The following is a 15,707-nucleotide window of genomic DNA, read 5'->3' as shown; positions in this document are numbered from 1 at the left end:
CTTAGTAGAGTGGCACACAGGCCCCAATTCTTAAAAGATCCCTGGACTGCACTGGTGAGATTCTATAAAAATGCTCGCCAGCCCTTCTATTTCCCTGGTGGAATGATATAAAGACACTTTTTACCCTGAAAACAGGGTGTCTCGGTAAAGGGTTATACTATACATTACAAAAGTACACAATAAAATTTGTCATTTTAAAATCTTAAAAAACTAATAACTGAACCATTCACACAAAAATTTGAAGTACAGCTCTAACTATTTATTTTGAAAGCATAACCTTTTAGAATAGCTAGCAAGTTTTCAGGAAAACACTAAAACACTAATTATTCATATGAAAACTACAATGAATTTAAGGTACAGAGCACTAAAAACAGCATAATTTGATTTGTATTAAAGGGACAGTTTACTGTAAAAGGGTTTTTCTTAATGTATTTTCAATGACTTGTTATACCAGCTGCAGAGTATAAAATGTATGAGAAATTGCATTTTCAGGTTTATTTGTGTATATTAAATTGCTGGTTTTGTGCTTTTAAACCACAGCCAATTGAAATGGGTTGAGCTTGCAGGTAATATGATATCTCATTATGCTATCACTTTATGTACACACACTTGCTTCCTTATCTTATATCTGTTTGTAAACCAAAGCTCAATACTTCAAGAAAACAATGGAAAATTATCTTGTACTCCCATTGTATTGCTTTATTTTTGTGGTGTGCTGCGTCACAAGCAGCTGCTTGTGCAAGGCCAATCCCTGCTTGCGTGTGGCCAATCGCATGAGAGTGGAGCCTGTCAATCATCCAGATCGGATCAGGCTGATTTAAATCCACCACACTTTAGAGGGTGGTGAGGTTAAGTAGTAGCAGTCTTGAGACTGCTAGTTCTTAACTAGCACTTCAGACTCATGTGGGGATCTGAAGCTGCTCTCTTAATAAATTGAGCCGTACACTTTAAAGAGCATTAACATTTGTTGCTGTTCCCCCCCCCCCATATTTTAATACCATGAAAGCACCTTAAACAAACTGCCTGTATTGATAGGCTGGAATAAAAATATATAAGTACATCAAATTATATTTTTTGATGCATTACAGGAAAAGCATACATGAATTGGTTTAGGGCTGCCTTCATGCTGATGGCAAAGAACTTTAGAAACATTAAATGACAAACCATTCAATCCTGCAGGACTGTTAACCTACAAGTAGTATAAAAGCATATATACTAAGCAAAGTTCATGCTTGTTCTGTATGGAATTAAAAAAAAAAATAAAAATTACTGTATGGTTGGTATGAAATTCCTCTTTTTTTCGCTCATTGTTGAAGCTAATTCAAACAACTAGAGTTAAAACTTCTAAGCTGTGGGCTAAAACCAAACTATAATACAACAAATCCAACACACTCTAATATCATATTTTCCAACATTTCCCAGTAGCCTTCTGGGACTGAGGTCAGTGCAGTGTGTGGGAGGCTTGTGGGCAGGATCACTGGTGTTTTGTGGGTGTAGCTGTTACCGCAGGGGCATATTCATGAGGTTATAGTGAACTGGGTGGGGCATGACATGGTTGTGGTTGTGAGAGCTGTGGATGGAAACCAGGACAAGGAATATCTGGAGGAGGAACAGTGAGGAGCAGCTCCAAAAATGTGACAATCTGCTATATGTGGAATATTTAGGATTTCTACAATATACATGATCTGGCATTACCACAATATTCACAGTCTAAATTGTTTTAAATTGTAGTAAAGGTTTTTAAACCACACAAATGTACTAGAAAACATTGTAGCAAAACTACCCATTCCCAAATATTGTAAAACATTTTATGGAACAACATGTAAAGAAAAAAAAGAACTGTAAAATAGTTATATTCTTGATGTAAAAGAGCTTTATTTACACATGATCATTAGTTGGAAGTACCTATCAGCCAATCAATATTAGTAAGATGCGCATACATTATCAGGCAATAGATATTAACAGGGTGTACAGAACTGCTAATGCTGTGTTCGTTTCCCATTTTTATATATTATTTTTATTTATGTATATGATAAAGGGAAAAACAATCTGAATGATTATGCAGCACAACCTTTATTCCCAGGAATGTTGGTAGAAACACATTTACATTTGCTGCTTTATTCTGGACCTCACAGGAGAATCCTTTCCTTGGTGACAAAATGTACTCACATCTTCACTTTAAGGAACTCAAAAAAAAAAATAATAATAATTCATACCACAGAGTCTGACTTAAACATGTTTGCACTTTTGCATATAAAGAATTTTGTTTAAACTGGTTTGGAATCTATCAGGATTTTTTTTTTTTTTAGAACAATTTACAGAAAAGGGTAACATTTTTTATTTATGCTTTAGAAATATTTCACAATATTACAAAAGACCTGCATGAGAAATACATAATTTAAACCCATTTAAAACTCTCATCTGTTAGTAAAATATAGATGCCGGAAAACCCATAGAAAACCTTCTGTAATGCTATTTATGCTCTTACATTTCTGTGACCAATTAAGGACAGATACAAGCTCTGGCACATATCAACCAAACAATGTGCAGCATGTAAGTGTGTCAGGGTTCGGCATTCTACAGAATGAATTCAGCCTCCTTGGGGTTTGTAAAAAAAAAAAAGTTAAAAGGTGAACTTTTTAACATGTAGCTTTGGAAAATTTACATTTATTTAATGAAAATAAATAAAAAATGTTCTAAGAATACTCAGTAATCGTTTCATTTAAAATGTAACATATACCAAATAGTACAGCAAATTAATTTTCAAGGAAACTCATTTCCCAAAAAAATTCTTCAGAAAAATTCCACCTAACCAAATTTTTCACAGCTGCACATGTCTAATTCTTATCATGATCTTCTCTAAAAAAAAAAAAGAGCACAATCTTGTATTACGACTGAACTGCTGATTTGCGGCTGCACATATTTGCCTTTTTTTATAGGATCACTATGGGCGAGATTACATATGCGGCGCAAACTTTAGCGTAACTGCTGAAACCTGCGCCGTCCGTAATTATACCTCATAAAGTGCTGTAAGTCGGATAAATTAGCGACGTCCCGAAATGTTCATAAATAAACATTTCTGGAGTTGCCAGTGAATTAGGGCACTTAAGAAACTGCCGGCTCCTAAAAAAATAAAAAAATATATAAAATCTCCCATACAAGTCTAACCCGCCTCCCAAAAATAAACACGACACTTAAAACCCCTATATACACAATACCCCCATATCGCAACTAATAATAAATGTATTAACCCCTAAACCGACAACCCCAGAACGCAATATGCCTAATTAAACTATTAACCCCTAATCCGCCATTCACCCACATTGTGATCTACCTCGTAAAAGTATTAACCCCTAAATCCTCCAACCCCAACATCGCAAACTACCTAATAAATGTATTAACCCCAATCCGCCATTAACCCACATCGCAAATTACCTATTAAAACTATTAACCCCTAATCCACTATTAACCCACATCGCAACAAACCTTATAAATCTATTAACCCCTAATCCACCAAACCCACACAACGTAATAATCCTAATAAAACTATTAACCCCTAAACTGCCAAACCCACACAACGCAATAATCCTAATAAAAATATTAAACCCTAACCCGCCAAACCCCCATAATGCAAGTAACCTAATTAACCTATTAACCCCTAATCCACCAAACCCCCACAACACAAATAACTAATTTAATTACCTAGCCCCCTAACCTAACATCCACTAAATTAACCCCAAATTACATAAAATAATAAAATACTAAATTATAATTAAAATAAAAAATCCTAACAGTACTTAGAAAAATAAACGTAAGATTAAATTAAAATAAATTAATCTAAAATTACCAAAAATAAAAAAGTTTAACATTACAAAAAATAATAAACAAAATTATCCAAAATAAAGAAATTAAACCTAATCCCTATGAAAATAAAAAAGTCCCCCGAAAATAAACTTCCCCAATCTAATGCTAAACTACCAATAGCCCTTAAAAGGCCTTTTGTAGGGCATTGCCCTAATTTAAACAGATATTTTGCATGTAAAAAAGACCACTTCCTTCTTCATCCAGGACCAAGCCGGCGCAGAGCAGAGATGAGCACGGAGCAGGACCGGTGACTGCGGAGCCATGGAGCATGGAGGATCCTCTTCGTACAATCGCCGCCGTACACTGAATAGTGAATTCAAGGTATGCATTAAAATATTGCGCCCCTTGCATTCCTATTGGCTGATTTGATTCTTCAAGTTCAAATCAGCCAATAGGATGAGAGCTACTGAAATACTTTTGGCTGATTTATATGCAGCGCCGTGTATGTGATACCAAAACCGCGTAAAAACCGGCGTCACCACATATGTAATTTTGCCCTATATTTGATCAGCTTGGTCCCAGTAGTGCATTCATGCACTTAAACAAAGGATACCAAGAGTATAAAGAAAATTTGACAATATTAGTAAATTGGAAAGTTATTTAAAATTGCATACTTTATTTGAATGATAAAATAAAATTGGGTTTCATGTCCCTTTAATGCATCCAAAAATTGTTTTAGTGCACCCTGTTCTTTAAATTGCTAACAAAGGTTGCATTATTATCCCTCATATTACAAGTGGTGAGTTTAATGTTGAGCTGGAGCACAACACAAAATAGTGCTGGAAAATGTAGCACATTTGGAGACTTAAAGTGAAGTTTTAACGCTTGAATATGCATAACAAAACATATGTATACTATATTAAAGTATTTTATTCATATCTATACATATTAAATCAAATACAAAATAAATGTTTATTATTGAAAAAAATGTTTTAACAGTGATGGTATATTACAAGGTGTTGAACTGGAAAGTGCCAAAAAAGGTATATACAGTATCTCACAAAAGTGAGTACACCCCTCACATTTTTGTAAATATTTTATTACATCTTTTCATGTGACAACACTGAAGAAATTACACTTTGCTACAATGTAAAGTAGCCTGTATAACAGTGTAAATTTGCTGTCCCCTCAAAATAACTCAACACACAGCCATTAATGTCTAAACCGTTAGCAATAAAAGTGAGTACACCCCTAAGTAGAAATGTCCAAATTGTGCCCAATTAGCTATTTTCCCTCCCTGGTGTCATGTGACTCATTTGTGTTACAAGGTCTCAGGTATGAATGGGGAGCAGGTGTGTTAAATTTGGTGTTATCGCTCTCACCCTCTCTCATACTGGTCACTGGAAGTTCAACATGGCACCTCATGGCAAAGAACTCTCTGAGGATCTGGAAAAAAAAATGTTGCTCTACATAAAGATGGCCTAGGCTATAAGAAGATTGCCAAGACCCTGTAACTGAGCTGCAGCATGGTGGGCAAGGCCATACAGCAGTTTCACAGTACAGGTTCCACTCAGAACAGGCCTCGCCATGGTCGACCAAGGAAGTTGCGTTCACATGCTCAGCGTCATATCCAGAGGTTGTCTTTGGGAAATAGACGTATAAGTGCTGCCAGCATTGCTGCAGAGGTTGAAGGGGTGGGGGTCAACCTTTCAGTGCTCAGACCATACGCCACACACTGCATCAAATCAGTCTGCATGGCTGTCGTCCCAGAAAGAAGTCTCTTCTAAATATGATGCACAAGAAAGCCCGGAAACATTTTGCTGAAGACAAGCAGACTAAGGACATGGATTACTGGAACCATACCCTGTGGTCCGATGAGACCAAGATAAACGTATTTGGTTCAGATGGTGTCAATCGTGTGTGGCAGCAACCAGGTAAGGAGTACAAAGACAAGTGTGTCTTGTCTACAGTCAAGCATGGTGGTGGGAGTGTCATGGTCTGGGCCTGCATGAGTGCTGCTGGCACTGGGCAGCTACAGTTCATTGAGGGAACCATGAATGCCAACATGTACTGTGACATACTGAAGCAGAGCTTCAGAGACTGGGCCGCAGGGCAGTATTCCAACATGATAACGACCCCAAACATACCTCCAAGATGACCACTGCCTTGCTAAAGAAGCTGAGGGTATAGGTGATGGACTGGCCAAGCATGTCTTCAGACCTAAACCCTATTGAGCATCTGTGGGGCATCCTCAAACAGAAGGTGGGGGGACTAACATAAACCAGCTCCGTAATGTCGTCATGGAGGAGTGGAAGAGGACTCCAGTGGCAACCTGTTAAGCTCTGGTGAACTCTATGCCCAAGAGGGTTAAGGCAGTGCTGGAAAATAATGGTGGCCACACAAAATATTGACACTTTTGGCCCAATTTGAACCTTTACACTTAGGGGTGCACTCACTTTTGTTGTCAACTATTTAGACATTAATGGCTGTGTGTTGAGTTATTTTGGTGGAACAGCAAATTTACACTGTTATACTGTACAGGCTGTACACTCACTACTTTATATTGTATTGTAGCAAAGTGTCATTTCTTCAGTGTTGTCACATGAAACAATGTAATGAAATATTTACAAAAATGTGAGGGGTGTACTCACTTTTGTGAGATACTGTATGTATGTGTATATATATATTAATTAAATCACAGGAGAGCACTCTCACAGCTGCCAGGGTGCTAGTATGAAATAGATAGAGGTAACAAAAAACTTGTACATGCTGGTCTTTTTAAACACACTCTTTTACTGTGAAAAGTAGTAACGTTCCTCAGAGAAAGGGGATACTTTGTCCCCAAAGCGTTACCAATTTTCACAGTAAAAGAGTGTGTTTAAAAAGACCAGCGAGTGCAAGTTTTTTGTTATATATATATGTGTGTGTGTGTGTGTATTGGTATGTATATGCGTGTGTACATACATATGTATGTGTACAGTGTTTTAAACATATATTTCAAAAGAAAAAAAGTTAGTGAAAAACTCCACAATATGACCTTCAGCTATGCACCCCCATAGAAGTCTATTTTTTTATTATATTTTTATATGTATTACACTGATTAATTTACTTCTTTATCTGTTCAGCTTACCCCAAAGTGTTGAAAAAAATATAGTTTGGAAGCAGAGTGTTAATAAGGTGCTTGAGTCTCCTCTGCATGGTGCCATATTGTAACGTTTGTTACACTGGGGCACAGCAGTCATGTGACGCTTGATGAAGTCACGTGACAAACACGGCATATTTCCCTATAGTGTATGCTTATCACAGCTGCAGTACTAGCTCTGTTATTCAGAGCTTGTGCTGCAGTTTATGTTAAGAATCTTTTACTTAAATACCATATTTTATGAACATTGTTTTTTATGTAAAAAGTTTATTGCTCAGTTTTTACAACACTTTTTAAGTTTCCTCATCTGTGTCAGTGCACGGCTCCCGGCATGGTTATAAATCTAAGCAAACTCAGGTAGAGGTCGGGGAGGGAGGGGGGAGAAAGGATCCTTGGAAGAGCAGGCTGAAGAACTAATGCTGCATATACTTAGGGGTATATTTATCAAAGCAATTCGCCTGTAATTGCGGGCAAAATAATGCATACATATATTTATGAAAGCAATCTGCACCTATAATTGTGCAAATCTGAAAGAAACTTCTTCGCACTCTGCTTGCATTCGCTTAAGCGCACAGACACGCTCCCGAGTGCACCAATATACATTAGTAATAGGCGTAATTTCACAGCCCAACCTACAAATTTGCACAGTTTCTTATTTATCATTGCTTTGCGCTGATAGGGAACTGAAAATTCTCCTTAAAATGTATATCGATAGATTGATATATTGATTTTTGTGATCTTAAATTACCAACATAGGGCAAAAACAGCACGGAAACATTATATAATATAAATATGCGCAAAATTGATATCTAAAAAATGCTTTTTTTAACAATCAAGACATGGCGGCGTAAATATTTATAGAATGTACTATGATAAATAGGGAGTAAATGCTTTTCCGACAGGCGAATTTTATCATTATTATGCCCCAGCTCGCCTGCGCAAAGTTAAATCTATTTTTTTTATAAATTCAGGCGCACATGTGCAATTCTCCGGAGGCGACCTGGGGCGCAGTTACAGGCGAAGCACATACAGAGTTTGCCTAGCCTTTGATAAATCGACCCCTTAGCATGAGTTATTCAGCCTGTTTTCTTCCACGGAGCCTTCCCCCCACCCCCCTCTTTCCCTCTCCAGATTGGAGTTTGTTAAATAGATGTATAACCATGCCTGGAACCGTACACTGATACAGATTAGGAACATTACAAAGTGTGGTAAAGACTGGGCAATAAACTTTTTTACATAGAAAATTATGTTTAGAAAATATTGTATTTAATTAAAAGCAGGTCTGGACTGGGAATAATAATCAGCCATGGAAAAACTAAAGACCAGTCCTATATTCATTTGAGTCCTTAAAATAAAATTATATATATATATATATATATATATATAGGCCCCTGCTCCCCCTTTTGTGAGAACTATAAGACACATCATAACCAACACTACAAGCTTATGCCTCCTAGCCCTTTTGAGCCACATTAGACCACAAATAACAATTGTGTCTCTAATGTCTATTGGGTACCAGCTGTAGGCCACATAGATATTAAACAAGATGTATGGATCTGTTCTGGTGATCCTGTGTAATAGTATTCTATTGACTTAGAGAAACAAATTGAACTTCTTTTAGTTTGCATCAAAAACAGCAATATCCCTTGTGACCTCACCATTCAAACTTCAATTGCACAAGCATTAAGTACTAGTTTTCTATTAAAAACATTTTTTTTTTTAATATGGACGCACAATGACGTTCAATAACAATGCAACACAACTAAGCATATATTACATTTTACAATTAAAAAATGCACTGTAAATAAATATGTCACTTAAGAGATGGAACATTTCACCCAATAGCAATAACAATGTAACTCATGCTGCATCAGTTATTGTTATACAGAACATGTTTCCATGTCTTGCAAGGGGCATATTTAAAACCAGCCCATCTTTACACATCCAATGTGGAAGTCTTGATTGAAGAATAATGTACTATAGTGGCCACAGACTCTTAGCATCAGGATCCCCCTTACCTTGATGTTAGATCTGTGTCTGGCCATGGGGGATCTTGAGTTGTATAGGGATTTTCATTACAGGCAGTAATACATTTAAACAAGCTTAGTAGGCTTATTATACGTTTAGGGCAATGGGCAAATGTGACTGTCTTTCTCTCTAATGACACTTCTCCATCACACACTTCCAGCCCCCAGGCACAGCAGCATTCAGTAATACCGAATTTTTAAACCTACCTTTCTTCAAGTATATCTTTAGTTTACTTTTCTTTCTTCTGATGATCTGATCCCTATGACCGGTTGCACTGACTGCTGTCCCACGTGGCCTCCCTCCAACTCAGCTTCCTCCTGAACTCGCTCATGACCTTGTTGCGTGAGACTGTGAGTGTGCTCACGTGACGTTCCCCCCCAATTTCCCCTCCCCCACCCCAAAGAGTATTGTGGAGTGATGTCATGTGATTGGAGGTGGAGCCACAGCGACACTGCCGCATCCTGAGTAAGTGAGCAGCTGCTTGACTCGACTTGAGCCTTTCTCAGACTGTCACAGAGTCTACTCTGCTCAAAAAGCAGGGCGGCCGTTCGCCTATAAATGATTGTGAAATGTGAATGATGTAAATGATGCCTGATGAGCCTGTCAGTCAGACTGCTCTGAGTGTTTTCTCAACTTACGGTCAGCCCGATGAGCTCTTGACCCACCTCAGTCATGACTCACAACAACACTGTGCTCTGCTGCTCGGTGCTCGCTCGTCTCCACAGTCACTCATGCTGCAGCTGCCGCATGAGATAGATCGACATCAGGGTAACTTTCCCTTCACTTTAAAACAGATTTTGGAAAATATACACACTAAACACATTTTTGCGGCACTATGCAGAAAAAAAATAATCAAAATACTAGAAAAAGAATTATGCAGTAAGGAAATAATTATGCAGAGCATATGTTTCCCATACAAAATAAACATAATTTCACCTAGATATAAAACATATGGATAATTCTTTATATCATGGCCTGTCTTCTGTGATTCATAAAGAAGATTGACAATTCATAGATCATATTTAAACCAATCTGTTAATCTCTGCCTTCACAGAAGGTCATAGGTTTATGACCACTATCATAGTTTTTATGTCAGGAGATATCTTTAAGAAGATCCTTAAGAATGATTAGACCCACAGGGAAAACCACCTATTTGATTCTCAAGGTCTCACCAAAGGTGCTAATGCCTCTTTTTACTCAAGCGTTTCATTGGTTACTGGACTGTGCATTATTCCTGCTCTAATGACATTTGTAGACTAATTAGATGATAAGTTGACACTGTGAGACAAATAATAGTTCATCCTGCTAGCCGGGTATTATAGTTGTGGTCCCAAGAGGTGGAGACATTTTTAGACATTCTGTCATGTCACTGGTATAATGGATGGGATATTGAAAGATTCCTTTTTTAAAGCTTTCAATGTTTTGATTTATTTAGTTGTAAAGTTCAATGTATTTAAACTTCTAATAATGTCAGCAGAGAAAACCATATTTCACATTTATTGATATCATTAATCCAATAATACCCATGAGTAAAGCAAAGTATTAAAAAGACATAGTTAAGAATTGCTGTTATATTCAGCGCAAAGTGTATTCATTTAACAGGAGACAATAAAATAACAGGTGAAAAAATGGTTTCTATTTAAAAGGTTGAACATTGGTAAGCACATTTGTTATGGATATTGCTAAATTTTATGTAGAATTTAGAATTATGTTGTGATGGTATATACATATTAGCAGATAAATTGTCTGCAAAAAGTATCACAAATAGAATGGAAGTCCATCTTTGCTACATTTACAAGGAATTTTATTTATACGCACACACTATATCAAGGAAGAATATGGATACAGCAATCAAAAAACTTGCACTCTCTTTTTAAAACAACTTTTCACAGTAAAAGTTGTTTTGAAAAGACCAGAGAGTGCAAGTTTTTTGATTGCTGTATCTATATATTTATATAAATCTGTGTATATGATTAAGCACCACTAAAGGGCACAAAACGTATAAGACAGTAATCCCTTCCTTGTCTGCCTCCATGTCTGTGGGACTGTTTACTTTCTAATAAAGTTGGATATATTTTTATATATCACACCTAGTAGTGCCAGCTCAGGTTTTTCAAAAAATAAATTGATAATAGAAGTAAACTGGAAAGCTGTTTAAAATTGCAGGATCTGTCTGAATCAGGAAAGTAAAATTTGGGTTTAATGTCCCTTTAACTCCTATGCTGTAGATAATCTGCATAATAAGAAACAAAATTTTGCAGCATCATTTTAGACACAGATTTCCCGTACAGGTTTTTTAAACATCTGTACGCTAAATGAGAAGTACTCCAATAATCCTAACAGCTGAAATATCCCAACTCTTCAACATCAGAAGATGTGAGATTTATTTGTCTTAGTTATTCAGCAGCGTTTTCAAACTAATTACTACTTTATGTTCCATTACAAGTAATGAAATCAAAAAGAGTACAAGAAATATGGGGCAGTAAAAGACACATGCATAAATCAGGCGATTATTTAATTCATAGTAAAGCACTTACATTTAACGGGCATGCATTTGGAAGCAAAGGGCTGAAATGGATGTTGACATGTGTTGAAATGCATCACATACTAACGGATGCTTTTGTAAATATGTATGATAAATTAAATGCAAGAACAGACAGATTATCAAACATAACTATGCAGTTTGTGAATCAGGTACAGATACATGAAGAAAAATTGCCATAGAAAGAAACCGTCTGTTACTAGAAAGGGTCAAAGAAAAATGCATGTTTGCAATTAATTTAAATTACAGAGATAAACTAAAAAAATAGATTTTGTATATCAATGGAACAGTTACTTTATTAATTAACTAGTCCTAAAGGCCGTGTACACGGGCCATGTTTTGCAGTACAGTGGTCCCACCCCTTGCTCTCTCTCTATCCTACCCTCTCTTTTGCTCTCTCTTTCTCCCCCATCTCTTTTGCTCTCTCTCCCCCTTCTCTTTTGCTCTCCCCCCCCTCTTTTGCTGTCTCTCTCCCTCTCTTTTTCTCTCTCTCCCCCTCTTTTGCTGTCTCTCTCCCTCTCTTTTGCTCTCTCTTCCCCCTCTCGTTTTCTCTCTCTCCTCTCGTTTGCTCTCTCTCCTCTAGTTTGCTTTTTCTCTCCTCTCGTTTGCTCTCTCTCTCCTCTCGTTTGCTCTCTCACACCCTCCCTTTTGTGCTCTGACCCCTTCTCTTTTGTGCACTCTCCCTCCTCTCTTTTTTTGCTCTCTCCCCCTCTATTTTGCTGTCTCTATCCTCCCTCTCTTTTGCTGTCTCTCTCCCCCCTCTCTTTTGCTGTCTCTCTCCCCCCTCTCTTTTGCTGTCTCTCTCCCCCTCTCTTTTGCTGTCTTTCTCCCCCCTCCCTTTTGCTGTCTCTCTCCCCCCTCCCTTTTGCTGTCTCTCTCCCCCTCTCTTTTGCTGTCTCTCTCCCTCCTCTCTTTTGCTGTCTCTCTCCCCCTCTCTTTTGCTGTCTCTCTCTCCCCCTCTCTTTTGCTGTCTCTCTCTCCCCCTCTCTTTTGCTGTCTCTCTCCCCCTCTCTTTTGCTGTCTCTCTCCCCCCTCTCTTTTGCTGTCTCTCTCCTCCTCTCTCTCTTTTGCTGTCTCTATCCCCCTCTCTCTTTTGCTGTCTCTCTCTCGCCCCTCTTCTGCTCTCTCTATCCACCTTCTTCTGCTCTCTCTATCCCCCCTCTTTAGAGCTCTCTGTCTCTTGGCAGCCGGCACAGCCCGGCCCCGCCCGTGTCACCCCCGACCTTGTTCACATCACGCCCGGCCACGCCCACATCGCACCCGCCCACCCACGCCCACATTGTACCCGCTTGGTCATGCCCACTCTGCACCCGCCGGCCACGCCCACTCCACCACACAACGCCAGATCAGTTGGAAGGCCAGGTGAGTTTGTCCTCGCGTGCAGTCTCTACTGTGCATGACAGCTTCGGACAAACACACTTGGCCTTTTATTATATAGGATAGAAGCAGTGGAGGTGGTGGGTTCAAGTCACCCCAGAATTATCCATCAATGGTGGTTGACAGTCCCTGCTTTTGCATAATTGGTTGTATTTCTTGTGATCCTAAGCTAAGGCAACAGGTTTCCTGGTTGGAAACTTTGTATGCTGAAAGAGTACTATTTAAACACACACACACACAATATATATATATATATATATATATATATATATATATAGTCAAAATTTCCACTCGCCCACTAGTCATTGGCGAGTACAAATTGAACTGTGGAGAGTAGTGATAAATAGCGAGTGAATGTTAAACAAACAAACATTTACTCACTATCAAAGGCTGGTGGTGTAGGTGCAGCAATGAAATGATGCTGTGAAAATAGGGCGTCAGCTTGAAGGTGGAGCGTCGCCATGAAGTTGGAGCATAATTGCAGTGTGGATGCCCTGAGAATATGCGTGGGTGACATGAAGAGGAAGAGGCATGGTCAACAGTAGTGCAGATGATGTGAGATAAGTAGGACCCTGATATGTCTGATTTAAGATCTGGCGGCAATACAAAATGAGGGGATAGGAGGCCATATGTAAATAGAGAAGGCTGATTGGTCGTTAGTACCAATTAAGTAGAATTGCTGAATTTAGTTGAGAGAGTTTTGGAGCTGTATACCTTAAAGACCCTAGCAAAAAAGGTAGCTTAACCCCTTAAGGACCAGCGACGTACCCTGTATGTCACTGGCCTTTTTTTGGGACTTGATTGTTTTATTGCGTGGTCTTGCCACCAGCTTTGAGACTGCTCTATTACACAAAGCCTGCTGGAGGGAGGGCATTAATAGTGTGTTCTTGCTAGACTTGTGCTATTATGTCCTGAAAAAAACCCTTAACGACCAGTGACATACAGGGTACACTGTGGTCATTAAGGGGTTAAGATAATTTGCTTTCAGATATCCCAGTCAGGTTGCAAAGTTGGGGATTGTTTTTAAAAATTTAATTTAAAGGAATATTGAGAGGAAATAGAAATGCTCTGTATGCCCAAAACAGTTATTTTTTAGCATAACTATTCAGGCAATGTATTCAGGCAAGAAACTGATAAGTGTTTGTATTCAAAGTAAATGCATGGCCACTTTTTATTTTACCCCCAACTACCACTACCTCTTGATTACATAGCTTCTCTAAAGCAAATACTGCAGTATTAACAGGATCAGTATATGTGGCAGTTTTCTGCAGGCAAACTCAGCTATTTTAAATGATTGTCCCCTTTATCAAGCTAAATACATCCCATGGTTAATTGTCTAGGCTACTACCCAAAAGCAAATTGGACAAATTGTTTTATGTCCCTGTTGCCTTAGATTGAACCTGCCCTGGTTTACACAACTTTGCATCATGTGAGTGGGAGATAAATGCTATACACTGCCAAATGGAGAGCAACTATTTATATTTTTAATAATTGCATTAAAATGACTTCATTTGTTATGGTTTAAAATAACAAATATTAAAAATGACTACATAATAATGTATTTTACAATGGCTACAATTTATGCAAAGTGAGGGTGAGGTGGTGGGTGTGAGGTTTTTGTTTTGTTTTTTGTAATACCTTTAAAATACCTTTTTTTGATAAAACAAAGAATAAAAAAAGAAAATTATCATGATGCATAGTTATTAATTACAAAATTCTGTATCTAAACCTACAAAATTATTATTATGCACTGTATAAAACAAAAGAAAAAAAAATACTAACTGTTCATAAAGTAAAAAAAGAAATACTGACATAAAGAAAAATTCAAGTCTGAAAGTCACAGACAAGTTGTATACATTTAAAAAAAAATCTACTTTTCTTCCCTGTGGGATTTGATATGACTTGACTGAGGTTGTCTTAATCTGTTCTCTGTACGTACACAGAAAAAGATATTAAACACAGCCTGTAGTGAGACTTATAGTCAGAATTACAAAGGACACTGAACTCACATCCTTGCAACCATATGGATGGCATAAAAGTATTTATTTACTGTGGATTAAAGAAGAGCAATCTTACTGAATGACAGAGTGAAAGTGATGTTGACACAAAAGAACGCAATTAAAAAAAGTATCAATACAGCTGTCAGTCAGCAGTAACACAACAGTAAAGTGAATCTGACACTTAAAACAAGTATACTGTAAAGTGAAGTACATGTGAAATATATTTATAGGTACAATTATAGGTGACATTTTAAGACCATGCAAAGGTAACATTTGATTGGAGCTTTGCATTATTTTTATCCTGTTGATAGATGGTTTAAAATGAAGCGCATTGCATGAAAATCTTCAAGTAACTGTTTTTGTCTTTTTTTGCACTGAAAATATGGCGGTTATAAATGTACTGAGATTAATTTGCTTCAAGAATTTAAAGGAATATTCTAGTGTAAATCTATTTTTTAATACTTGTGCCTATAGGATGTGAGTATTTTGCCTAGCATACCCCGTTGACGTAGTACCTACATCCAACCTTCTGCCTCATGCTGTGGTCCCGGTTGTCAGCTTTGACAGCTAAGACTGCAGAGAGAAGCAGAAGGAATCTGACTTCAGATGGTAAGGGAGCTCTGATCGCACTACCTATACCCTATGAAGGCAGAATGTCAATGCATAAAGTGACACGATCTGTGTCACTGTTGGATTCAGCTGGCAGTGTTGCCATGGTGTTGTGGGAGGGAAAAATGGAGGAGGGCGGCACATCACAGGAGAGGGAAGTAAGGGGGGATTCCCTAAAAATGTTTAGTGAGAAAGGGAGAGGGAT

The 15,707-nt window shown here is 37.9% G+C and overlaps 1 protein-coding gene across 1 annotated transcript in view; it reads right to left on the bottom strand.

Moving 5' to 3' along the window:
* LINGO2 (leucine rich repeat and Ig domain containing 2) overlaps positions 1-15,707 on the bottom strand; it is a 366,319-nt gene that overhangs the window by 164,940 nt on the left and 185,672 nt on the right. The gene's annotated exons all lie outside the window — the stretch shown is intronic.

This window comes from Bombina bombina, chromosome 2 (genome assembly GCF_027579735.1).
Source record: "Bombina bombina isolate aBomBom1 chromosome 2, aBomBom1.pri, whole genome shotgun sequence".
In the NCBI taxonomy this organism is placed as follows: domain Eukaryota; kingdom Metazoa; phylum Chordata; class Amphibia; order Anura; family Bombinatoridae; genus Bombina; species Bombina bombina.
Note: the sequence above shows the minus strand (reverse complement) of the source record. Positions and strands in the feature narration are given on the sequence as shown.